General features: G+C 41.1%; 2 long non-coding RNA genes across 3 annotated transcripts in view; both read left to right on the top strand.

Moving 5' to 3' along the window:
• The window catches only part of LOC106729769, a 230,439-nt gene that overhangs the window by 155,443 nt on the left and 48,710 nt on the right, over positions 1 to 26,286 (top strand). Inside the window, exons 4-5 of one of the 2 annotated variants that reach the window (XR_004326314.1) lie at positions 93 to 114; positions 3,043 to 8,353. This is a non-coding gene — a long non-coding RNA (uncharacterized LOC106729769). Of the gene's footprint in view, positions 1 to 92; positions 115 to 3,042; positions 8,354 to 26,286 lie in introns of those variants that run through there. The other variant, XR_004326315.1, reaches the window with a different exon arrangement.
• LOC116668974 lies at positions 15,121 to 25,391 on the top strand. Its single transcript, XR_004326317.1, has 3 exons — positions 15,121 to 15,653; positions 20,252 to 20,253; positions 25,382 to 25,391. It is a non-coding gene; the product is annotated as an uncharacterized LOC116668974 (long non-coding RNA).

Genomic DNA, 26,286 nt, shown 5'->3' with positions numbered 1-26,286 from the left:
TTTTTTAAAAAATAATTAAATATGTGACTGACTAGCTTCCTGAATTCTCACATTGTTTCTAATGGCTTTTTGTTATTTTCTTGTGGTTTCAGGTGAATTGTCACATCATCTACAGTAAGTAGAATTTTGCCTCTTTTCTTATGGCATTTACAGTTTTTATTGGTTCTCTTTCGTAATTGCATTTGCTAGCTCTTCCAGAAAAATATTAAGTAATAGCATTGGTAGTGGACACACTTATTTTATTCCTGATTTTAGTGGAAATGTTTTCATTGTTTTCCTGTTATTCATGACATTGAATTATGATTTGGAATTCATATATCTATTGGATTATGAAAGTATTCCTGTATTCCTATTTTCACACGGTGGTTAGGAATATGTCACTTCCCAGCTATATACAGTTCCTGCTCTAGCTATGTGACCTGAGGCAAGATCCTTAAACTTGCTAAGATTTAGTCTGGTTATCTGTAGAATGAGCCTGGTGAACCTTCATCACTCGGTGATGGTGAGGACTCAATGACAAAACACACACAAAGCACATCAGATGGTGCCCGGTACATAATAAGGGCAGAATAAATGTTAGCTTTTATTATTGTTACTGTTTTACTCTAAATGAATGTTCAGTTTTATTACATTCCTTTTCTGTATCTTTGAATGTAATCATGACTTTTCTCCTTGACTATTAATAGGGTGAATTACACTAATAGATTTTCTAAAATTGAATCCCCCCTGAAATGAGCTCCAGTCTATCACAGTGTATTCTTTTAATGGACTTCTGGATTCTCTTTGTTAATATTTTGATTAAGATTTTTGCCTCACAGGTAAAAGTGAGAGCACCTTAGCATATTTTGTGTTTGTGTGTGTGTGTGTGTGTGTGTGTGTGATTTGTGTGGTGTGAGTATGGCGTGGGTATGGTGTGAATAGATGTGATGCGGTATGGGTAGTGTGTGGGTGATTCATGTGTGAATAGTGCATGTTTGTACTTGTGTAGTGTGATACATGTGTATGTGTGAATAGTGTGTGGTGTGTATATGTGGTATGTTCCTATTTATAGTGTGTGTGGTAGTATGGGGGTATGTGTGGTGTGTGTAGTGTGGACAGTGTTGTGGGGCAATGTTTGAATGAGGCGTGCAGTATATGCATGGGATCTCTATGAGGTTTTGGTACCAATGATATATTGGCTTCATAAAAAAAAGGAACTTCTTCCCCTTTTTCTTTAACTCGTTGCTGAATGAGTTTAATGGCATCAGAAGCATTTCTGCCTTAAAGGTTTAAACTAATCAACTTGTTAAATGATCTGGGCAGGGGCAGTCTTTGATAACATTATCAATTTCTTCCATGGTTTGAGTTTTGAAAAATCTTTTTGAGTCAATTTTGATAAAAATTTTTTGAAAATCATTCATTTGTTCTTTTTTATTAGAGAATAAAGGAACAACTGTTTTGATATTATATCAAATAATAGTGTAGTATATAATTAAAATGCTTTCCTAACACTTAATAATGAAGACAAAGAGTATGGAGAGTTGAGAGGTGATTTTGGCACCAAGAGTACTACAAAGATAATCAAGCCGGGAAGATGGACTCTCTTTGAGATTGGATCATCTTTTAGTAAAAATGGGGAAATATGTGATTCATTGGTTTACTGCAGTTAAGTAAATAGTAAATGAATACCTACAAAATAAATGTGATCAGTAGACTTAAATCCTTCTAAACATGGCTCTTGAGGAATATACCAAAAGGATTCTTTAGGGGTGGGAATGCTAGGAAGCTGGTGCATCAGAATAGAGCTCAGCCAAGTGTGTGCCTACTGTCAGCTAATAGAACAAGAAGGACTTCCTGGAGGAGATGGACTGAAACTAAGTCGAGAAAAGAAAAGTGATTCAGAAAAGTGATTCAGAAAAGTGTTATGGTAAGAACTGCAGTCACGGGATAAAAACTACAGGGTGGGGGTCATGCCTGCAGGTGTGAGAAGTACAAGTACCAGGACTAGTGAGACTTGGGGTTAGCTGGTGGGTGGGCACAGAGTGTCGAGCTAAGGAGATCTGGCATGACCCACATGTCTTTCGGAAGTCAGCTGACCTCTTGTTCTTACTTGAAGGCTTATTCATGTTTGTACCTGTTGCCCTTCTTCCCCCTTGAACTTGAAGAGAGGGTGCTAAGTTAGTACGCTCAGTTAGATGACCTAAACATGGGCTGGTGAAATGTGGGGATCTACAGGCCTTCTCTCCTCCCACCCCCGAGTGTCCTGACCTCTTCTGAGTTTCCAAGTGCTGCTTCCTCAGCTGAGGTTTTCCCAGAACACAAAGTTCTGCTTGTAGGCTCCAGATACCCAGAAGTGCCTCTCTCTGGCCGGTCGGCTGCTTCTCCCATCTCCACACAGGACCTAGAGGAATGTCAGGGAGAGAAGGGAAGATGAGAGCTAATCATTAATTCCCTCAAGGGATCTTGCAGAGGGGACATGGACTTAACCATTTCCAAATAACGACATTCTAGCTGACTGTTTTGTTCTGAAAGGGCATTTATGTCCCTGATCCTCAAGGGAAAGTTAAAATGAAATAGGCTTTATTTGGTTGTCTTTGCTCAGTTTGGAGCACCTGGAACTGCAAGGGATTTTACACCTGAATTCTGGGGCCCTGGAGGTTCTACAGCCTGTTCTTTGTTTGTAGCAGGTGCTCAGTAAGTGCCTGCTGACTTTATGTGATTGTGGTAGGTCTGGTGGGTGGTTGCGGCAGAGATCAGACTGGGACTTAGAGCTATGGGATCGGCTTCCTGGCCTCCTTCCACCAGGCCCACCTGAACCACTCTTGGGAGGTGAGGCTGGAGGAAGCATGATGCTGAGGAAGGCAATAGCCCTGTGGAAGCAACTGCAGAAGCGGTGTCTGGAGAATAGGAGCAAGGCAAGGAACCACTCAGGCCTGGCCACCATTGAAAATCAGGGCTTCCAAACTGAGATGTGTGTCAGAGCAGGGGAGAGCAGCCACAGGCCAGAAACCAGAGTCTTTGCAACCAAACTTACAGGGCCTGATATTATTCTTGCCATGGCAGGATCCAAAGATGGTCCCAAGAATGGCCTTCCCAGAGGCAAAAGGCCCATCAGATGCCAGATTAGACCTGCTGTTGTTACCACATCCTCCTGACAAGACTCCAGAATATCTGTAATGTTAAGGGTTGAACTTTGAGTGAACACCACCTGCTGAAGACCAAATGCTCCCTGCAGTGTTTCCAAAATGTGACCTGTGGACCAACCACCTATCTCAGAATTACCCAAGATGCTTGTTACAAATGTAAATTCCAAGGCCCCACCCAGACCTACTAATTCAGCATCTCTGGGAGTGTGGCCAGGAGTCTGCATTTTTAATAATACCCCAGATAACTCTTATTTATACACACTGACATTTGAGCTCTACCATGTGTTACTGAAACTAGTAACTAGTTCCAGGGAACACACTAGTTCCCTGGAAGTGAGTAAATGGTGATAGTAAACTCTGGCCCATATTCATTTCTTTGTTCATTTATTCATTCAACAAATATTTTTAAAGACTTATGTTCAAAGCATTATGTTAGGTGCTGTGGAAATTTAAACTTAACCAGTTAGTACTTATTTAACTAGTACTCAACTATGCTCCAGGCAAGATGTGAGGCACTGCAGATCCAATATAAGTAAACAGTTCCTGACCCCAGAACCTGGACAGGGATGGGGGCCCTCATGGGACCAATGTGACACAATGTGACGCACACTGCTGATGATGTTATGTACAAAATATACAACAGTGTTGGAGAAATCATTCTATTAAAGGCCAGAAGTGAAGATGGCATTTGAAGTAGATCCTGAAGAATGAGTAGAATTTTGCCTGGGGGAATAGGCAAGGGTAAGAGGAGCATGCTGAGTGGAGGGAGCAACCCCACGAAAGACACAGAGACACAAGATGCAGGACATACCTGGGGGTCCAATGAGATGTTTGGTGTGACCTGCCTATGGGCTGCCTGCCTAGAGGAAACCAACTGAAAATGAAGCCAGAAACAGGCAGGTGCCAGGTTGGGAGGAACTGTAAATGTTATTCCAAGAGTTTGGACTTGGTACTATACTACGAGCCAGTGGTTCCCAAACCTGGCTGTGCAGATTCCTGAGCCGTATCTACATCCAGTCTGATTCAATCTGGGGTGGGATCAAAGAGTGTATTTTCACCAAAGTCTGCAGGCAATGCACAGCCATGGTTGGGACCCACTGTAATGAAGATTGCTAGAAGGACTTTCAGTAAGGAAAGTCATTGTCACAGTTGGACTCTGGGCAAGCCTGAGACTAGAGTGAGCGGAATAAGGCACCTACGGAGCAAAATTTAAGGAGAGTTCCACTCTCAGCACTTGCAAGATCCTGAGAGTAGTATCTCCTTAAACTTCATGCCTTTAGCACCCCACTCCACATTCTAGTCCCAGCCATGACTCAAGGGACTGTAGAGAGGCTTCCAAGGGGGGAGGGCAGTAGAAACAGGATAGCCTTCTAGGTGAGAAATGATGGAGGCCTCCGGGATGGAGAGAAGATCAGAGACCCTTCCAGAGTAGCACCTGTAAGACTGGATGTGACCCAGGGCAGCAGCCTAGAAGGAGACCAAGGTTGTCTGGCTTAGGCCCTGGAGCATGAGAACCGTGCACTGACATAGTGGGCATGAAGTAGATTTGGGGAGCAGATAAGTGGTTCATTTTGAGACATGCTATTTGAGGTTCTTGTAAGAGATTCTTGGCAGAACTGTACCACCACTTATTCCTAAAGATATATTCAGGTACATCCTATTGCAAGAATCTCAACAAATTCAACAACCAATTATTAAGCACTTAGTATGTACAAAGCCCTATGTTAAACTGTGGGGGTGGGGGACACAAAAAGTGAATAAGACATTACCCCAGGTCTCCAGAACCTCTTGTATGCAAATGAGTAATTCTAGTGCATTAGTCTATATTAGATCCAATGATAAAAGTACAGAAATAGTGCTGTGGGTACCAAGAAGAGGCGTAAGAATGATTCTGGAAGTGAGGATTGGAGAAGGCTTTTTGGAAGCAAGATCTGAGCTGGCTCCTAAATGTAGCTATAAGAGAAGAACAAGCAAAGCAGAGAAAAATTTGAGTGAAAGCACAGAAGCAGGATGTGCACAGAGTATTAGAAGACTGCTTCGGAGACCATGTTCCCACATACATTTATGAAGCATCTTATGTATGCTCAGTGCAGTGTTAGTGTGGCAGCCATGAGAATGAACCTTATATGCATCCAGTTATGAGGAAGCTCACTGACCAAGGGCCCAAGTGCCACACTCTGAAATCCATCGCTGCCTTGTTGTGAGGGCCACACTTTTCCCAGGCTGCTCCCATGCAGGGATGGAATCTCAGGGGTTCTGAGAGAAGCCCATTTCTAGAAGATACAGACTCATCTGATGGCCAGTTTTGGCTTGAGGATGGCCATCTAGGACACTTCCACCCACCCTCCCTTTACTCGCCTTCTCTTTGGGTCAGATTATATTGGAGCCTGGAGACTTTCCCAGCCTTACCAGCGACTTTCCCATTTCCTTTCAATACTAGCTTTTCCAAGGCCAGACTAACCCATATAGGTATTGTGAGGGGGAATAATATCAAGCTGATTTCTTTTTCTCAGTTCTTTGCATATTGAATTATTCCTTAAATAACCCTAATAGGGCTCTCTGTTCAAAGGAAGTTAACAGAGAGATATTTTATAAAAAGAAAGCATTTCTGAAAAAGGACAAATCACTCTGCCTCTTGATGCTTTTGTGTGTATCAAGATTTCTCCAAGAGGGGTGTGGCTGGAATGAAAACATGTTGGTAGCCCAGCAATAGGGTCAGCGGGGTGGTGGCTGAGCACAGTACTGAGCTGCGGAATTTCTGCTGGCTGCTCAGTCCTGCCTCATTGGCTCTGTGCTTTCTCAGGCAGTACATGATGGCTGTTTTATAAGGTGCTCTGATTTTCCAAAAATCACGTTGGGTAGAGGAGCTTTGGAGCCAAGCAGGCCTTAGTTTAAACAGCAAATGAGCAACTTTCTACATAACCTCAAACTGGTTCCATAACCTTTCTGAGCTGCTGTTACCTCATCTACAAAATGGGGATAGCACATGGCACATGCACAGTTACTTGGAGGACTGGAAATAAACTGTAGTGCACCAGGCACTCTATAATTGGGACTTCTTATGTCTATTAGTTTTATCCAAAAAATGGGGTTGAGTTTAGCAGTGTAGGGTGGAATGCAATCGAGGTCACACTGGAGAATGTTTCAGGATAAGGATCCAGTGTTTCTCTCTATCACAGCCAACAAGAGGAAACAGCTCAGAGATCAGAATGAAGATCATCCAACAACCTAATACTAGGGGTTGCCCTTTTGAAATTCTTAATTTTGGCTATTAGAGCCAGAACCTTCTGTAGATATTAGTGTGGTGTTTAACAGCACACAAGTCTCCGCTTCATTCCATCAGGATAGACACAGTGTTGATTCAGTGGACCTAGGTGTTTCCATGCCAGGTATCTCTCAGCACATAGAATCATAGATTCATTTTTCTGATTCCAAGTAGAGGGCAATTCCAGTTATGTGTGCACTAGCATGCAACCTATAAGCCTCTGTGGTGGGTTAAAGATGGCTGAAAATTCTTCTATATTCCTTCCATAGATTGGTGGGTTCCGTTTCCCCTCCCCGATGCTGAGTTGGCACAGTTGTATTAGTCAGAGTTCTCAGAGAAACAGAATATATACGTGTGTGTGTGTGTGTGTGTGTAGAGAGAGAGGAGATTTATTATAAGGAATTGACTTACATGATTATGGAGGCTGAAAAGTCTCAACATCTGTCATCTGTAAGCTGGAGACCTAGGAAAGCCAGTGGTATAAGTTCCAGTCTGAATCCAAAGACCTGAGGACCAGGAGCAGTGATGTAAGACTCAATCCAAGAGCAGAGGGACACCAGTGTCCCCGCTGAAGCAGTTAGGCAGAGAGAGCAGATTCTCCCTTCTTCTGCCTTTTTGATCTACTGAGGCCTTCAGTGGATTTGATGATGCCCACATTAGGAAGGATAATCTGTTTTACTCAGTCTACTGATACAAATGCTAATCTCATGCAGAAACATCCTCACAAATATACCCCAGAATACTGTTTAATCAAGTATTTGGGCATCTCATGAGCTGGTTGACAGGATACATAAAATTAGCCATCCGAGAACAGTGAAAGGAAAGCTTTGCTAGTTCTGGGCTAGCCTTTAAGAGAACAGGCAGATTCCTCCTTGCTCTTTTGGAACCCTGAGTAGCCACAGAACACGTCTGGCTGGCCTGCCAGAGAAACCATGTGCAAAGGCCCTGAGATTATGTGGAGAGAGGACAGCCAAGCCAACCTTCCAGCCAGAGCCATTCCTGCTAAGACGACAGGAATGTGAGAAAAGCCACCTTGGACCCTCCAGATCAGACTAGCCACAGCTATATACCCTGAGCAATCCCAGGCAACCCCAGATGGGGCAGAAGAATCACCCGACTGAGAACTGCCAAACTTCCAACCAACAAAATAGTGAAATCTAATAAAATGGTGATTGTTTCAAGCTACTAAATTTTACAGTAGTTTGTCATACAAAAAGAGATAACCTTGAAGAAAAGTCTGCACTTGGAACTCCCTTGGTATGGCACCCATGCTACCCTAAGGATTTGAGATGACTCAGCGCCCCCAAACACTTTACTAGACTGAGAGTTCGAGACTTTGAGCGACTTTGAATTTGTTGCCTGCTCACCATCTCAGAGCTGAAGGTGTGTGTAGGGGGAATACACAAAGGAATGCTCCCAGGCTCACTCTAGAAATTGATTAATTTCCTTCAACTCTAACCTTCTCTCTTCTGACAATTGTTTTTAAAAGTGGAAGACTAGGATGGAAGAGAGCAGAAAGAGAAAGAATGGAATATAGAAAAAAGTGAAAATGGAAAGAAAAGGAAGTTGGAGTTCTCAGATTGAATGGCGTCTGCTCAAAAATGAAGAAATAAAATCAAAACCTCCAAGCAAAGAAATGAGCCAATTCTCGCAACACCTATTCATTGTTCAACACCAACCACACATTAGAGGATAAATTAAGACAAATAGCTAATGGCCAAGAGAACTTCTTTATTCTCAGTTTCTATTTGACATCAGTTTCATTTATTCATTCATTCAGTCCACAAGCATTTATTAAATAATTGTTATCTGTAGGAGAAACTAAAAAAATATGGTATAATTGAAATATCCTACTTCACCCATTTGCAGCAGATGATAACTCTTCAGAGGTTTTATTTCCAGAATATATAAACAGCTCATACAACTTAATAACAAAAAGAGAAACAGCCCAATCCAAAAATGGGCAGAAGACCTAAACAAGCAATCCTCCAGTGAAAACATACAAATGGCCAATAGGCATATGAAAAAATGCTCAATATCACTAATTAACAGTGAAATGCAAATCAAAACTACAATGAGGTATCACCTCACATCAGTCAAAATGGCCATCATTATAAAGTCCACAAACGATAAATGCTGGAGAGGCTGTGGAGAAAAGGGAACCCTCCTACACTGTTGGTGGGAATGTAGTTTGGTGTAGCCATTATGGAAAACCATATGGAGATTCCTCAAAAGACTAAAAATAGACTTACCCTATGATCCAGCAATCCCACTTCTGAGCATATATCTGGAGGTAACTCTAATTTTAAAAGATACATGCACCTCAGTGTTCATAGCAGCACTATATACAATAGCCAAGACATGAAAGCAACCTAAATGTCCATTTTTAAATGACTGGTTAAAGAAGTTGTGGTATATTTATACAATGGAATACTACTCAGCCATAAAAAAGAATAAAATAATGCCATTTGCAGCAACATGGATGGACCTAGAGATCATCATTCTAAGTGAAGTAAGCCAGAAAGAGAAATAAAAATACCGTATGATATCACTTATATGTGGAGTCTAAAAAAGAAAAAAGAGGACACTAATGAACTCATCTACAAAACAGAAACAGACTCACAGACATAGTAAACAATCTTATGGTTACCGGGGGAAAGAGTATGGGAAGGGATAAACTTGGGAGTTTGAGATTTACAAATGTTATCTATTATATATAAAAATAGATTTTAAAATTTCTTTTGTATAGCACAGGGAACTATATTCAATATCTTGTAATAACCTTTAATAAAAAGAATATGAAAATGAATATATGTATGTATATGCATGACTGGAACATTGTGCTTGCTGTACAATAAAATTATGCACTCCCAGAATGGAGGAAATCCATTCTTCTCTCCTGGGGTTCCCTATCTGTGATACATTCAAGAAGCCCACAAGTACTTAGCCAGATCACTTCAAAGAAAATCCATTCGACAGCCAGAAGAAACTGTTCTTCACCACTGTTGCTGTAGCCATAGCTTCACTGTAGAGCTGCTGAAAACAGGGAGTCCATCAAATTCTTTCACCTAAAGAAATGCTACAGTGGGTAAGGTCCATGCCAGAAAAAGTTGAAGTTAGTGTGTCCACCTTGCCACCAAAGCCAGTAGTTCACTACTGGCCCTGTGCCTTGAGGAGTCGCCATTGAATCTGAGGTTCACTACCAATTTGGCAGTGGTTTTTCAGAGTACAGGGTGGACAAGAACATTCCTTCTTCCAAACGCATCATCCACTTCAGGTGCATCAGGCACCAGTGTTATAGATCTTTAGGGAAAGAGCCACATACCAAAAGTCCTCCCCTGCTAAGGAATGCCATGGAAGTTCCAAAGTAACCACAAGATATACCCCAAATCAGATCTCTTCCATGAATCATCAGATCAGATTCCCAAAGAGGAGAGGAAGTCCTTCCCTCCCCAGTCCAAGCCTGCTAATTTTTCTGTCCCGGTGTTAACCACTTGTCATCCCCTATGGTTTCAACAGAGAGAGTCCTTGGCCACTTCATTACAATAAAACATTGTCTCCTCTCCTTTGGAGAGGGTATACACATACAAAAACAGGCAACAATAAAGGAGAATAATGCATCAAAAGATTAGAACAGACTCCAAAAAGGGTTGTAGTTCAACCTTCCCATTATGCCAACAGGGAAACAGAGGCTCAGAAACTTAACCAATCTGTGCAAAGCCAGGTACAACATTTGATAGTTGAATTCAAATCCTCAACCCAAGCTCATTCCTCCAGATTTTTACATAACTGCTTCTCTTGGCCTCTAAATGAAACTAAAAGACACTTAAATAATTTGGGGGCTTTACTTTTTTTCTTTGCCGAAGAGAAACAGAAACATTCCTCATTAAGCCAAGGCAGGGTCTGACAGAGCTTGGCAGCTGGAAGTGTCTTTCTAAATCTGGAAACACAACATCTCCTTTGAAAAGTGGGAGCAACAATTTGTGCCTCTTAAATGTGAAGAAACATATTTCTTTGTGAGAAAAAAATAACTGCAGTGAAATTGCTGAAGAAAAATATTGGGCAAGGCAGTCAGCAAAACAAGAGATACTGAGTTTGTCAGAACATCCAGTTTATTCATGTGCCAAAAAGGGGGAAAATACCAGCAAATTATTTTCCATTTGCAAATATGTTTTGTTAATTTTCCCAGAAGATAAATATACAGGAACTCATGAGTTACAAAAATTGAATGCCCAAGTATTTCATAAAGAGAACAGGCTGAAATTGGGCTAAAGAGGAAAAAAAGAATCTTTGTTCACTCTACAAGAAAATCTTCCCACCATCACCATCCAGAATCATTGATGGGCTGAGTCAGATACACAAGATCACTGATTTAGGGGAGATCTCAGTTTAAGACACACACTCATTTATTCATGTATAAGAATGACATGAAGGAAATGGCAATAATGCCTTCCATTCTATGCTCAATTTTTGAAGTCTTTGTGTTCATTTTTGCTTTAACACCAGATTTCTAGATTGGATGGCTGGATGATACAGTCAATCACATGGAGAAAGGCTCATCAATTCCGATTTTGACCTTGTGTTTTAAGTATTTATGGTATCAAATTCTTCTAATCATTGGATGAAATGATCTCTTTTACTGGTATGAAACTTGGTGCACAGCTTGCCAGACACTTTGTTTTTGGGTCTTTCACTGAATCCCTTAGCTTTTTGCTGTTCTTCCTCCCTTTTTTCTTACCTTATTGCTGCATCTTGAGAATAATATGCCCTCATGATTGAATGACGAACTCCTCTCCTGGAATATGCAGGTCTGGTCCAGCAGAACACCCACTGTGTGCTCGTTTGGAATCATTCAGTTTTGTGTGTTCCATCATTGCACATTGTCTTGCTTTTTTTATTTTCTTACTCCTTTTCTTTTGTCATAGTCATGATATAGCTGCACATCTATGATTAACTGAAATGGTATGGGACTGATGATTAGGGAGAAAATTCTAGAATTAGATCTGTTCACTAGAATTGGGGACAAGAGAGCAGGTACATATACCAGGGGTCTAGAGCCAGCTGAAGATGGGAAGTTCAGTCTGCAGGCAAAGCAGAATGTGACAGACAGAGGGCCAGGTCAATATTGGCACCATAGGATGTAACATGTATTGGGTGCAGTTCGTACCAGAGTGGTATGGGGAGATGGTACCATTGCTCCTAACAAGGAAAATCAGAAGTGTGAAGATACTATGCAGAGTCCAAGGCATTACTGAGGCACCAAGGAGACGGCAGCAGCATCTGATTACCAAAGCTGGGCTCAGGCAGAAAGCGGACCAGCAGTCAGGGTGAGCCTGAGGCCCCCTGGAGCTTCTTCAGCAGATCTGCCTCAAGTCCAGGAGCTGGGGTAGGATAGGCCGTGGAGAAGAGAGGCATGACGGGGGAGGGAGACTTGTGCCATTGGGGGAGTCGTCATCTGTTGAACCTGACATCTCCCAACTGGACTTTGACAAATCCCCTTGAGGGCAAGGACTGTTCTGCTCCTCTGGCCTCCAGAGGGCACATCCTGGGTGCTTAATAGGTGCAAACACAATTGAGTTGAGGTAAAGGGCCATCTTCAGTTAATTATTCAGAACCCCATTGTAACAAATAGCTTCATGGATTTAAGGTACTACAAGGGCATAGTTGGTCTCCAGAAGAGAAACAGTTGTATAAACACAAGCCTGACTGTGCAGATGATAGTGATTGACAGGTATGTACTGACAAGGACACTGCTGCTTATGTAGGTTGCACAGATGCAGACTCAGCAGCCTTCCAGCTTTCAGAGGGGCTTCACCAGCCCTCAGTGCCCTGCTGTCCACGCAGTGATACCATTAGGTTGTCTGAGGAGCCTTTCAGGGCCTGCAGACGCTCCCTTCCCATTCTCTTAGGAGGGGAACAGGGCTTATTATTTCCTTAGTCCTCCATTCTGTTCTGAAGACTCTCTCGCTTAGGACTGCCTGCCCGCCAGGTACAAGTAACCTAAGAACCCAGCACATTCTTGAGTGCTCACTGTGAAAGTAAAGGGAAGATCAGTTTCCCAGGATCAGTTCCCAGATACACAATCCCTAGAGGGCCAGATTTAGTGATTCCTGCAGTGGTTCAACTCAGTAACCCCTGGGTCCACTCCACACCATCAGTACCCTAAATTAGGCAGGGCTAGGAATCTGTTCTATTTATATTCTAGACATTATTAGGTCACCTACACCTGCCAGAGAAGACTACAGGAGAGATGCATAATTTCTGCTATAAGTTAAGGGCTGGTAGCAGCCAACTGGTTGGACATAATAGACATTTATACCAAAGTTGTATTTTTTCCAGACAGACGTGGAGATAAACAGATTCTGACTTAAGCAAATTTGTGAGACTGAGAAATCAGTGAAATTTGCCTTTGGTGTCTCCCATCTCTTCTGTTTCCGCTCAGTGACCAAGCCCTCCCTCCCATCACTGCTCCTTCCTGGTTCTGGGTGCCTTCCTGAAGTTTCAAAAAAAAAAAAAAATTGATAACATAATTAAACTTAACTGTCTCCTTCACATTACTGTAGTAACTGCCCCAGGTATTTGCATTTTAAAATCTTTTATTATGGAATGAAATGGTTTCTAGGTCTTCCCCAGAAGGGATTTTTAAGCAATATTAAGCAGGTGGAGAGGTTTTTTAGAGCAAGAGAGTTTTTCCTGGTTTCCAAAATTACACTGTGCTGTATCAAAGGCTGGCTGGTCCCAATGTCAATAATTGACTATAAGTTTGCTTTAGATACACTAGGTGCTGCGAAGTTACTTGAAGGAACATCCTGGCTCTGTTCTCCCAGCCTCCTCCTAACCCCATACACCCCCATTCCTCTGCTAAAGAGAATATCCAACATTTACAAGCCTCTATGAATTACTAAAATATTTTCGTGTATGTTATCTCATTTAATCCTCACAATAGTCCTATGAGATAAGGACTTTAATTATCCTAATTAAAATGGTAATTCCACTTAATACTGCTTCTAAAAATTCCATTTCCTTGACTCAGTGTCGCTACACTCTCCAGGTTTTCTTCCTCCCCACAACCCTGGCTCACTGCTCCTCCTCAGGGACCTTTGTGGGCTCCATTTCTCCCTGGGCCTTAACCATTGGGGTTCCCTGGACTTTTGCCCCACTTTAACCCTGGCCATCACATTCATTCAGGAACTTTAATTGCAGTGTGTATGTTTCGACTTTCATGGCTACTGTCAGAGCCTAGCCCACTCTCTGAGCTCCAGGCCTGTTCAACATTTCTGCTCGGATATCTCACAAGTCTCTAAAAATCTGTACGTCTAAAACAAAATGCATAATCTACCCCTACTCATCCACTACTCACCATCACCGCTGAAAAATTTGCCCATTGGACAGTGTTCATTGAGTCCTCTGTCTCCATTCATTGGCCATGTTATTCTAATGGTCTCTCACCTCCACTATCACAGTCACTTCTCCATTTAGACTCCTGTAGTGCTCCCCCAATTAGGTCCCCCTATCCTCTTAGCTGTCTTTAACCCATTTTCCATAGGTAACCTGAAAAGTTTTTGTAAAATACAAATCTCACCAAGCCAAACCTCTGCTGAAAACAGAGGTAGTAGTTAGTAGTTGGCCTGACTATTGTTGGGGACTTATAAATATGGATCCCAGTGCTTAATGTGGCTTCTGAAACTCAAGGAAGTATGGTCTCTACCCAGCGTTCCAGCCTTTTCTCACCCCACTGTCTGCTTCACCATCAACATTCCTGCCCCTGTAGCTTCTTTTTGTCTCCTTGGAAGTTCAGAGGTTTTGGTACCTCAGGACCTTGGCACTATCTGTTCTCTCACCTAGCTAACTCTTAATCATCTTCCAGATCTCAACTTAAAATATCACTTCCCTAAAGAGATCTTTCCTGATTTCTTAGACAAGGCTAAATCCCCTTTGGATGTGCCCTAATAGCACATAACCCTCATCACAATTGAAATGACTTATTTAATGTCTGTCTGCTTAGCTAAACTGTAAACACCACAAGAGTGGATTTTTCCCCCAGTATCCAGCACAATGCCTAATACACACTCAGTATTCAAAAAATATTTATTGGATTGAATTAAGTGACTAGCCCAAGCCAGGATAGAAATGTCAAAGTGATGACATGAACCCCAGTCTATCTGACCTCTCTGACCCCAGAGCCCATTTTCTCTTACTTTCTTCCCTCACTGTGCATCCCTCTCCTCCCACCGATTCTTAGATGCCCTGGGATGGTGGTCATGTGATCATCCCTTAGTAGAAGTAAATCTCAGTCTCTTGTTTCAGAATCTGCTACCTCCATATCCCAGTTGGTGAGGACCAGGGAGCAGTTCAGGGACCCCACTAGTGTGGTGGGATATGTTTTGGTTTAAAAATATGTGCGCAAATTCTTTAATACTCCCCCTTTTAAGAAATGGAGATTAATTCCCTTACTCTTGAGTGTAGACTGGACTTAGTGACTCCCTTTGAACAGATAATTTTGGCAAAAGTGATCTGTAACCCATGAGACAGGTCATAAAAGACAGTGCAGCTTCCACTTTGCATTCTTTTGGATCACTCACTTGGGGAAGTAAGTTGCCATGTCATGAGGACATTCAAATAGCCCTATGGAGAAGTCCATATGATGGGAAACCAAGGCCTTCTACCAACAACCAGCAAGAAACTGAATCCTTCTGCTAACTGAGCTGTGTGAGTCAGTTGTTTTGGAATCAGATCTTCTAGCCAAGTCAAGCCTTCAGCCGACTGCAGTCATGGCCAACATCTTGACTACAACCTTATGATACCCTCTGAACCATAACCACCAAACTAGGCTGCTCATAAGTTCACAACCCACAGAAACAGCTGAAAACAACAAACACTTGGGGATCATTTGTTATGAAGCAACAAATAGCTAATACAGAGTAAAAAAGAGAGAGATGGTAGGATCAGAGCATGTAACCAAACCATAGAGGCAGTTCTTGGGAATAAAGGACAAGAGAAGCTATTGTGTAAAAGCTCTTTGTCTTTTTAATGGATATAATTATGTCATGTTGCACATAACAATGCTGAGGTGGAAAGTGAGGTACTAGAGCAGAAGGGAGACTGAGAACCCTGCTAGGCAGTGAAATAGAAGTGAACATCCAAACATGAGCCCCAGACAACCTGTGGCCAGTAACACAAGAAAGGAGATGGGAACTATGAGGCAAATGGTGCCAAATGTAGCATCCATAACCAAGCACTGAGCCACAGGGGGATATCTAGAAGTGGGAGCCAGGACACCAAACTGCTCAGAATTAGTGACACATCTACACATCTGAGATTGCAACTGGAACAGGGCATGGAAACAGAGGATTCTGCCTTGGACCTTCTGCTCCAACTGGCTGAGTTCCCACACACTCCATACATACAAGTTTCTGCTCCTAAAGTGCCTTGTAGTGGATGCTGTTGGGGCCCACCCTTTCCGCTTTACCAAATAAGTGTTAGCTGATAACACTCACAGCTGCCTGCTCTCTGGAGAATTGTCCTCAGCTAAATGCTTTGTAGTCACCCATTTCCCCACCAATAGCCCTCAAGCAATGACTGGCATGGCATACAAAAAGCCAGTGCCCTTGCTTGAGATGAGACTAATTCTCTGGTGCAATTTATGCTCCAGAGCTTCTCCATGGAATTAGATTTAAGCTAACATCTAGTTGAGACCACATCCCCTACCTCATCCTGCTTCTCTCACTCCCCTTTCCTGACAATAAATCACTTAAATAATAAATGCCTTGAATAAGAATCCCCAATTCAGGATTTGCTTCTAGGGAACTTAATCTGTAACACACATTAAAGACACCTAGTACATTCTGGTGTGTGTGTGTGCGCGTGTGCGTGCACACACCTACAGACCAAATGCTTGCCTACCCTTAAAATTCATATTCAAGCCCTGACTTTGAATGTGAAGATATTTGGAACTGGAGCCTTTGGGGATAGAGGCCCCCAGGATGGAATTAGTTAGTGTCTTTACAAGAAGAGAAAGAGACCAGAGTTCTCTCTCTCTCTCTGCCTTGTTTGATGCAGCAAAAAGATGGATATCTGCAAACCAAGAAGAGAGTTCTTACTAGAAACCAAATCTGCTAGCACCCTGAACTTCCCAGCCTCCAGACTGTGTGAAGTAAATGTTTGTTGGTTAAGCCACCTAGCCTGCAGTATTTCATTATAGCAGCTCGAGCTGACTAAGGCTGTGTATGTGATTGTGGTGATAATGAAAGAATATCTATAAATCAGGGAAAATAATAAAAATTTCCCTGCTTAAGGTGTCCATGACTCAATAGAATTAGAGGACAAAATAAAGCAATTTGGTTAAATGGCTTAAAAGAAAGATGTTAGTAAGTTATCTAAATGTTTATTGATTGTGATGAGTTTGTACTAGCAAAGCTAGGACAACTTTTCCCACAGTCTCTTTCTCTGTATGGTTCCATGTTAAAGTTGTCTAAAAGAAAAATTTAAATAAGATTTAGAAGGCAGAAATGAAGCAACAGTACTCTCTGAAAGTTATTGTGGTTGGATGCAATGAGAGATACAGAAATGCTGATATGTTCTAGATTAGCCTGGCTCTTCTGACCTCAAGCTCTTCTTCTTAGCTGATGACCCTGCTGACCAACAGCAACCCCAGGCTCACCATTAGATGCAAAGACCATAGCTTACATAGACTTCTCCTCCAGCTTTCCCCAGGAAGCTGGATGTGCCTGGTTTCCCAAGTTCCCTAGCAGGCTGTAATTTGTCCAATCATGCCAATGTGCCAGGAAGGTAGATTATTGATTTTCTCTCATCTTCTGTATCCCCAAATTTTCCCATAATTTTGAAATGTCTTACACCTATAATACATTCTTTATTCCATAGTACTCAAGGTAGTCTGCTTCCCTGATTGAGCTCTGATACCCTGATACACTCATAGACTGATTATATTTAATTGCCATATTGTACAGCAACTAGTATATATTTCATTAAATGATTGTCAGATCAATTTTGTTGATGTTGTTTTTCACTAGGAACAATACACTCTCTAGAGATATGTTCAACATTTAGAGCATGCTACTCTTTTAGCACAGTCACCTGAAGAGAACTTACAAAAGAATGAGATCATTGAAAAAAACAGTGAGACATTGGCAGACATCAGTAATGTAGAAACAGTGGAGGATTTTCATTTAGAAGAATGACACATTTAGATTTTCAATTTCCTTGCACCAGAATATTTGCAATGTGAAAAAATGAGTTGTAGAGAGGTTAAGAGTGGAAGTAAGGGACCAATTGGTAGGATATTGCAGTTGTCTGGGCAAGAGATGATGGTAGATTGGACCACAGTGTTGGCAGTAGCAGTGGAATGAGGAATCTTTGTCTGCTAGAAGACAATCCAGGGCATAGATAATCATTTCAAAGGGAGCAAAAGTATCTTTGGCTCTGAACCCCTATCATAGAATGACTAAGGCTTTTAACCTCCCAAATACCCACTAATCCCTTGTGGAAATCCCAAATGGATTATATGTTATTTAACTTAATTTTTTTTTGCTAGCACTACTTAATTCGTTTTTGTTCAACAACACCTGTATAGTCCTTGCTATCTAACCACCGTTCTAAGTGCTTCTCAGAGATTGATTCATTCAGTAATCCTTACAATAGCCACTAGTGCAGTTTTCCTGGCATCTTCAGTTCAAAACAAAACTTCCATTATCACAAGCAGCCATTGCTGCTTCTATCTCATATGTTGATCTGGATGATGGAATTTTCTTCTATTCCTGTAGCTGCTGTTACTCTCTCTGACATGGGGAGGTATATCAGTTGGGCTTTGCATTGCAAGCTACAGAAAAGGGCTTAGGTTATTTTAAGCAGGAAATTAATTTTTCTGTAGAATATACCACCACTTACCCCTTTGAGTATGCCACATCTACATGCACCTTTGTCTCCGTACTTAAATGCTCACACACAAACACACACAATTTCTGCTAAATATAATGCAGCTCCTCTTTATAATAACCAAAAATATACTCACCTCCTCCCTGAAGGGAGAAAATCCAAAGTTTCACCAGAAAATTCAATCTTGCATGCAAGATTTCTAGGTGATGTCCATTTCTTCTTTAGTCTGATGCAATCACATATTGACATTCTACAACCTATGGACTAAAATTTGGAATTAAACACCACAAACACACCTATATGGAACAGTGGGGAGAAAAGAGAAGAAGGAACAGTATTTGTTTTATACACAAGTAAAGAATCATGGATAGAAGCTACAATTTTATAGCTGTTTTTTTCAAACCAAGATCTCATCATAGCTCATGAATTGCATTTGATCATTAGTAGACCACTGCGTTTTCAAGGGATTAACCCCCCACTTTTTGGCATGCATATGTGTCTAAAATAACTGCTACTTCTGAATCTGTGGCAGATTGTATTTTCCACATATACCCACACTTTATATTTATCTCATCCCACATGCTCTTCTTATAATGTGATTGTCACTCCTCCCACTAAGAGGTCAGATCTACATTTCCTCTCCTATACTCTGGGTAGGAACTTATGATTACTCCAACCAAAGAAGTACAGTGAAGTAATTCTATGTGACTTCCAAAACTAAGTCATAAAAAGGATGCAGTTTTTCTCTCTCTGTCTCTCTCTCCCTCTGTCTTTCTACACTTGTCCTTGGAACATAGCTAGCTAATAGCCAGTATCAGTTGTCAGGTGTATGAGAGAAGAAGCCTTCAGATTATTTCAGCTCCAGCCCTTGGAGTCTTCCAGGTGAGGCCCCATTCATCAGGGTACAGATGTAAGCCTTCTCTACTCTTTCTTGTTTGAATTTTTGATCCACGAAAACTGTGAGAAATAATTATTTTCATTTTAAGCCACTAAATCTTAGGATAATTTGGTATACAACAATAATTACTAATCACAGCCTTATGTCATGATGTCATCAATAGAGCAAACAAGAATGATGTCCTGTGGGATAAGGATATGGTCAAGGTTCAGTGTAGCAAATATGTTACAGTGACAAAAAGTTGATCTGTAGTGAGATAGGACAGTAAAGTTGTACTGTTGCCCTTGCCAAGTAAAAGCAACCTGTCTCAGGTACTTCTGTTTGTTGGGCTGAGGGGAAAAAGCATTTACCAGATTATTAGCTGTGCTCTAGGCGTCAGTGGTATTGATTTGCTCCAGTAAGAACACTGCATTTGGAACAAAAGTTGCAGTTAGAGATAGTAGCTAATTAAATTTATAATAGTCCACTTTCATACTCCAAGACCCATCCATCTTCACTGGCTAAAATAGAAAATGAAATAGGAATGTGGTAGGAATTACCACACCTATATATTTCAAAGTTTTGATGATGTTCTGGAATTTCTGAGTTCTGGAATTTCCATCAGAAATTTATTCACCTACCTAGTCAATAAATATTTATTGGGCACCTGTTATGTGTAATCATTGTCCGTAGGCACTGGGGATAGAGCAGTGAAAGGAAAATCTCTACCTCTAAGGAAGGAGATTACATTCTAGGGAAGAAAACAGACCATATAAAAACAAACAATTGTACAATATATTGCTAGGTAGTGATAGGTGCCATGAGGTAATATTACTTTTCCAAGATTATTTTGCTAATGATGAAGAACTCCAAGAGCTTACACTTGGCCATTACTATTATAATAGCCTATACTTCCTGAGTCAGGGAGTTAATGTGAGGATTCTTCCATTTGCTAAGAATGTCTAATTCTATCTATATCTTTAGGCAATGGGGAAATAATCATGGAAGAGAGTTTGGAGTCCCACAGGACCTACCATAAGATGCACTGGGTCAAAATTCCATGTAACACCTAGCCCTCATAAGTCTCAATAGGAGTGGAGTTCTGGATCCCAAGAAATTAGTGTAAGTCCAAGGTCAGTGTTGATGAGCCCCTGAATGTTTTGAATGTTTCCCTTTCTCTTGATCACATTTACCCACTAAGTCATTTTGGACCTATCGGGGAGGACAGAGAGGAAGATTCACATTTTGTTCTTGTGACATTAGTGTAGATTTCTTCCTCAGGTGTACTTGACCACACCTTCTCTCTAGGAGTTCTGCATTGTGAATTCATTCAGGTCTAGAAACTGGGTGAGATGTCATGACTCACTTTGAGGGTAATGCAAGCTCTTTTTCACCAGACCTATCTTTTAAAAATTGCAAATCAAGTAGGCTTTAGCAGGCTGCCCATATCTTTTAACCCCAGGAATCTCATGAACTGTTAAGCAATACCAGAGATCTCTGCAGATCAGAACACTCTGATTACCATCAGGCCTATTCAGAAACCACACTCACTTTGCTCTGGGAAGTCAGTCCAGGATTTGGCCTCTGCCATCCCCTGCATCCTTTCATCCCATCCTTTGTTGGTTTAAACCTGAAGTGTTATCTTACATACTACTAATTATTTTAACTATGGGTGGTTAACCTGACCAAGGACAGAAGCCAGAATTTACGAAAGTCCTTTCAAAAAGCTGCAATAATACTGTTATTAAAAAGCTTTTCCCCAATTCCTTATCAAATGAACACCTCTGCAAAGAACACCACATAACTCTTAATCATTTTACCAATACAATTTTTAAGGCAGAGATTTGCTTTGGACTTATGTCAACATCTTCAAATGAAGCTCTAAGGAGCTGTCTGGAACATTTTGCAACACTCTATTCTGGCTAGAAAAGAGTTTCGGGACCTCTCTAAGTTTCTGCAAACACTGTTCTTATGTTATTATTTGAGTGAATATGCCTTGGGCAAACTCCCCTAGTGAAAAAAAATTCCCTAGCAGATCCTCCAGAGCAGGTCTTCCTATAGCAGGTCTCCATTTTCCAGAAAGATATTCATCACTCCTGCCTCATCGGCACAATGTGTTCACTATCAGTCTTTCCCGAGAAACATTTTATTCAGCATTTATTGCTTCTTTCCATTTCAGTGGTGGGGAGATGTACTTGCTGTATGAAAGGAGAAATCAATAATTTCTGGCACTTAATGTATAGTACACTTGAGAGGGAGCTCAAGATTTAAAGGAATGAGCCCACTTGGGGTTAATAACTATGGAGTCAAAAGTGATTTCATCAGATGCCATTTGAATTTCTAATTCCACCCTCTTTTCTTCATCCCTGCTTCTCCATTCTCAAATGGTAAGGCTGAAAGAATCCCTTGTATATTCCATCTTCTCAGACCTGTGGAGCAGTACTCAGAGGAAACACTGCTTAGCCTCATATTATAACTCTGTCCATTTGGAAAAGGGCATCGGGTTCAGGGATAGCTTCAATATGGGTCTGAGCCTTTCTCCAACATTTCTAAACACTTCTATTTCTTTCATGGCACAGCTTTTGTTTTGAACCTTCTTTCCTATGCTCTTGTTTATGGTTGCTTCTGACCCTAAATTCATTGTCTTCCACCAACATGATTCACTAAGAGATGCTCTGGAAATCTGCATGGCAGAGTGGAAAGATGATGGGTTCTGGAGTTATATACCTGAGTTTAAATCCCAGCTCCGCTGTTACTAGCTATGTCACGTTGACCACATAACCTAGCCTCTGTGAATGCCAGTTTCCTCATCTGAAAATGAAATGAATCTATCCTACTTCAGACAGTTATCAGAATTAGAGAAAATATATGTAAAGTAACTACTCAGATGCTTGGCACATGACTGATAACATATTAATAGATATACCAGAACCACATTAGTATGTTATTAATAATTATTAGGTCTCTGAATTACTCTCTACTCTTCACAATAAAAATATTTAAATGTTTTGAGCCTTTACTAAGTAGGCATATTTCTAAACTCTCTACATATATTATTTAATCCTCTCAGCAGCTCTATAAGTTAGGTATTATTACTAACCTAGTGTTGCTGTTGAAGACACTGAGGCACCGAGAGACTAATTAACTTACCTCAGGTTACATGCTGGGAGGTGATGGAGTCAGGATTTGAATATATTCTGGCTCAAGACTGGCACTCTTTAGAGGCCATGTAGGAATGCTGATTCTTACAGTATATTTAGAGGATCCATAAGAAAAATATATCATATATCATATATATCATATATCATATTTTTCTAGATTCTTCACATTGTATTTTATAGTTATTGAAGAGAGAGTTGTTTAAATGAACCAGAAAGACCAACAAAGTCACTCGCTATAGAAGTAAGCTGAGTTAATTCTCAGCCATGAGGTTCATCCCCTCCTTGTCCCTGCTTCAGGATGCTTTCAGCTACAGGTAATAGAAAATTCCCCCATACTGGTCTCTAAAGGAATATATTGGCTCACTTAACTGCCAGTCCAAAAGTAAGGCAAGATCTGAGGTTGGTTGCTCCAGCAACTCAATGAGATCCTAAAAGACTCAGATTATTCCTACTTCTCTGGCTTGCTGTCTTCTATCAGCTTATCTTGAAGCTTGCTTGCTTCATAGTCCTAGTGGGTAAGGAAAAGAGGTTCTAATGCTCTCGCAGAAGAGTGAAGAAAGGTTTTCCTGAACGTTTTATCCCACACTCAGATTCTTCTCACATCTCAGTGGCCCAGTTATCACATGCCCATTCCCAAACCAGTCACTGGAGATCAAAATGGAATTACCCTTGGGCCAGTCAAGCCCATCCCTAGAACTTGGGGGTTTGGTCATCTTCCACAAGGTGCATGGATGTGAATGAACAGAGAAACTTGAACAAAATCGATGCCCTCTTAGGAAGGAGAAAGGAGGCGAATGGTAATGGACAGACAACCAGTGTATCCAACACACACCCAAGGGTACATTATCTATTTCCCATGTATTTCCCAATTTTTCTGGGCCCTGATTTTGTCTTCCCTACATTAGGGATAATACTAATTGCTGCTCTTCACTGAGTGAGCTTACACAAGATGATGTATGTGGAGGGATTTCTAACAGCATGCAAAGAAGAACTGTAGTTATCATTGCTGCAGTGCTGTAGTAGTTGAAATTTACTCATCAAAGTCTGTCGTACTGTTAGTAGCAGGGCCAGAGGAACAGAGGCCATATGTCTTTGGTGCCTGCCAACCTCTATTTCATCCCTTCCCACCTACTAAAACTCACTCTCTCCCACCCCAGTGCTGCCCAAAGTAACCTCTTCCTGAGAATTCTACCCAGGCTCATCCTGACATCTAGTGTTTTGGACTCCCACATTTCTTCCCCCTTGCAACCATCCCACCATCAGATCTCATTTCCTAACACAGTCACTCTGAGCTGACCTCTGGTTTCACTTTGCCTCTCATTAATTTTGTGATTCGGAGCAAATCACTTCATCTCTCTGGACTCCACTTCCCTCTTCAGTGAAATGAGATGCTTGGACTAATTAATCTCTAAGGCACCTTCAAGCTTTAACTTTTATGAGTCTATGAATTTCAGACAGTGAGGCAAAGAGAAATGACAAATTTCAGGCAGGTGGAGGATGAGATTTGGGGTAAAGGGAGTTTAAGCAATCAAACTGTCGGTTAGTAGGGCTACTTTGGCTTGGGGGTTCCAAAAAGAGACAGACACAAACACATATATGTGCACCCACAGACACGCACAAGTGCACACATATGCACGCACACACAGAATGCACGTTAGCAATCAACAGTGAACATCACAACAAGAATGAGGACATCTAATAAGACAAAGATGGGCTCAGCTTACAGAGCAGACCTGAATGATGCAGGTGTGGGGAATGAGACCACATCCTTAAACACATCCGAGTTTGGCAGAGCTGAGAATTCCAGTGAGGGTGGAAAATCATCACTGCTGTAGGCATTGCCTTTATAGGCCTAGGTGAGCTGAAATCTGAGGGGAATCTCTGAAGAGATCATTCTGACCTTCCAGACACAGGGACACATCTACTACTGGGTCTGACCTTATTTTGCTTTTTTCCTTTCCTAGTTTCAGCTGGGCCTCAAAAGCTGAAAGGCCAAAATCCAACAAGAAAATCTGTTTCTGTTATATTCTCTTGGCTGCTTAGGAGACCTCTCTTGGCAGGCTTTCTGGTGATTTTTCCAAGCCAGAGGGCCTCTCTTCCCTGGAGTTTCCATCACCTTGTTCAGGGAAGAGAAAGCTCTAAGCATCACTATGCAGTGCCTAAGAGGAAGTTGCTGTCTTTCTTTTCTTTCAGTTCTCCCAAGAGTACAGACAACCTGCACATAGTAGGACAAAGGATAGTAATTACAATGATAATAATAATAGCAGGAGCTGCCATTTATTGCCTGCTTGCTATTGCTCAGGCATGAGACTAAGCACTTTATATATTAGCTCAATTACTAACTAGGTGTGAATGGCAAATATTAGTACAGTATAAAAACATTAAAAGAGGTAAACATGGGTATTTCATATTGATAAAAAGTATAGTCCACCAAGAAGCTATACCAGCCATGAGCTTTTACACCCCTAATAATACAGTTTCAAAAACATAAGCCAAAATGCTAAGTACAAGGAGAAATTGACAGAACCACTATGTATTAGAAGATGTTAACACATCTTTTCTCTGAAATAGATCAAATAGACAAAATTAACTAAGTATATGAAGAATTTATATAGCACAGTAAAAAGTTTATAGAACTTTGCACTCAATGGAGATTATACATTGTTCTAAAACATATGTGGAAACAGTTAAAGTAATTGACCATGTATTATAAAGAAAATCTTCACAAACTCTAAAAAGCAATATTCTTACAAGCACATTCATTGATCAAAATGCAGTAAGACTTAGAAATTAACAACTGAGGGATAGCAAGAAAAAATCTACCTACTTGAAAAATTTATACACATTTATGAATGATTGTTGAGTGTATCAGTCAGGGTTTAGTCAGAAAGGTGGATCCCCTAGGAAATATCTGTATATGTGGGTGGATTTGCCATCCATATATACAGAAATTTATTCTTATGCAATTGTGCAGGCTGGTTAAACAGTCTCCATGAGGCTGTTGTCATTACATCTAATCCTGGAACATGAAGTCCTTAGGGCAGGCAGTCAGGATATAAAGTGGGAAGAGCAAGAACAGGCTGGAACTGAGAAGCATAAGCTGGCGCACATGAGGGCAGTTCCTGCCTTTGACTTTGATCATGTAGAAGCCTAGTCCATTTGTCACAGAGCTAAACACACACACACACACACACACACACACACACACACACAATGCATACATGCACGTGCACAAGCACACAGTGAGTACACGTTAGCAATCCATTGCAAACATCACAACAGGAATGAAGATGTCTAATAATTCCTCTGAATTAGGAGTCAGAGAAGCTTCAGAAGAAGATGGAGCAGCTCCAGTCTTAGCCATTGTCCCACACCAACAAGGAGAGCCAGTAGACAATGTATGTGAACTATACAATGGCTATTGCTTCACTTGTGCTCTCCAAGTTGCCCACAGGAACCTCCCTGTGGTCCAGTCTAGCTGGAACTATTACAAGAAAGGGAATTCTGGGAAATGTAGTTCAGCCTAGCTGAGGTGATAACTAAAAAAACCCACCACAATCTATCCCTTGTCAACTTGGCACCAAGCATTTCTCCATATTTAATCTCCAAATAAAGATAAAAACAAAGTCATGCTTCTGCCCAACATAATACAGTTATCACCAGGCAACAAGAAATATGTTAATCTAGGGGCAAGAATACTTTCTTAAAGGGCCAGATAGTAAATATTTCAGGTTATGCAGGCCGCATAGTTTCTGTTGTGACTAGTCAATGCTAGCATTGTAGCATGAAAGCAACCATAAATATGTAATCGAATGAATGTGGCTGTGTTCCAGTAAAACATTATTTACAAAAACCAGCCCTTGGGCTATAGTTTGCCAACCCCTGTGTTAATCCTTTCACCAAAGTAGAAAAAAATCCTCTTTTTGATTTGATTTGAGTAATCTTTATTTTCCTCCTATTTAATTC

The sequence above is a fragment of the Camelus ferus genome, chromosome 15 (genome assembly GCF_009834535.1).
Source record: "Camelus ferus isolate YT-003-E chromosome 15, BCGSAC_Cfer_1.0, whole genome shotgun sequence".
NCBI classification, from domain to species: domain Eukaryota; kingdom Metazoa; phylum Chordata; class Mammalia; order Artiodactyla; family Camelidae; genus Camelus; species Camelus ferus.
This window is presented reverse-complemented; position numbering and strand designations above follow the sequence as displayed.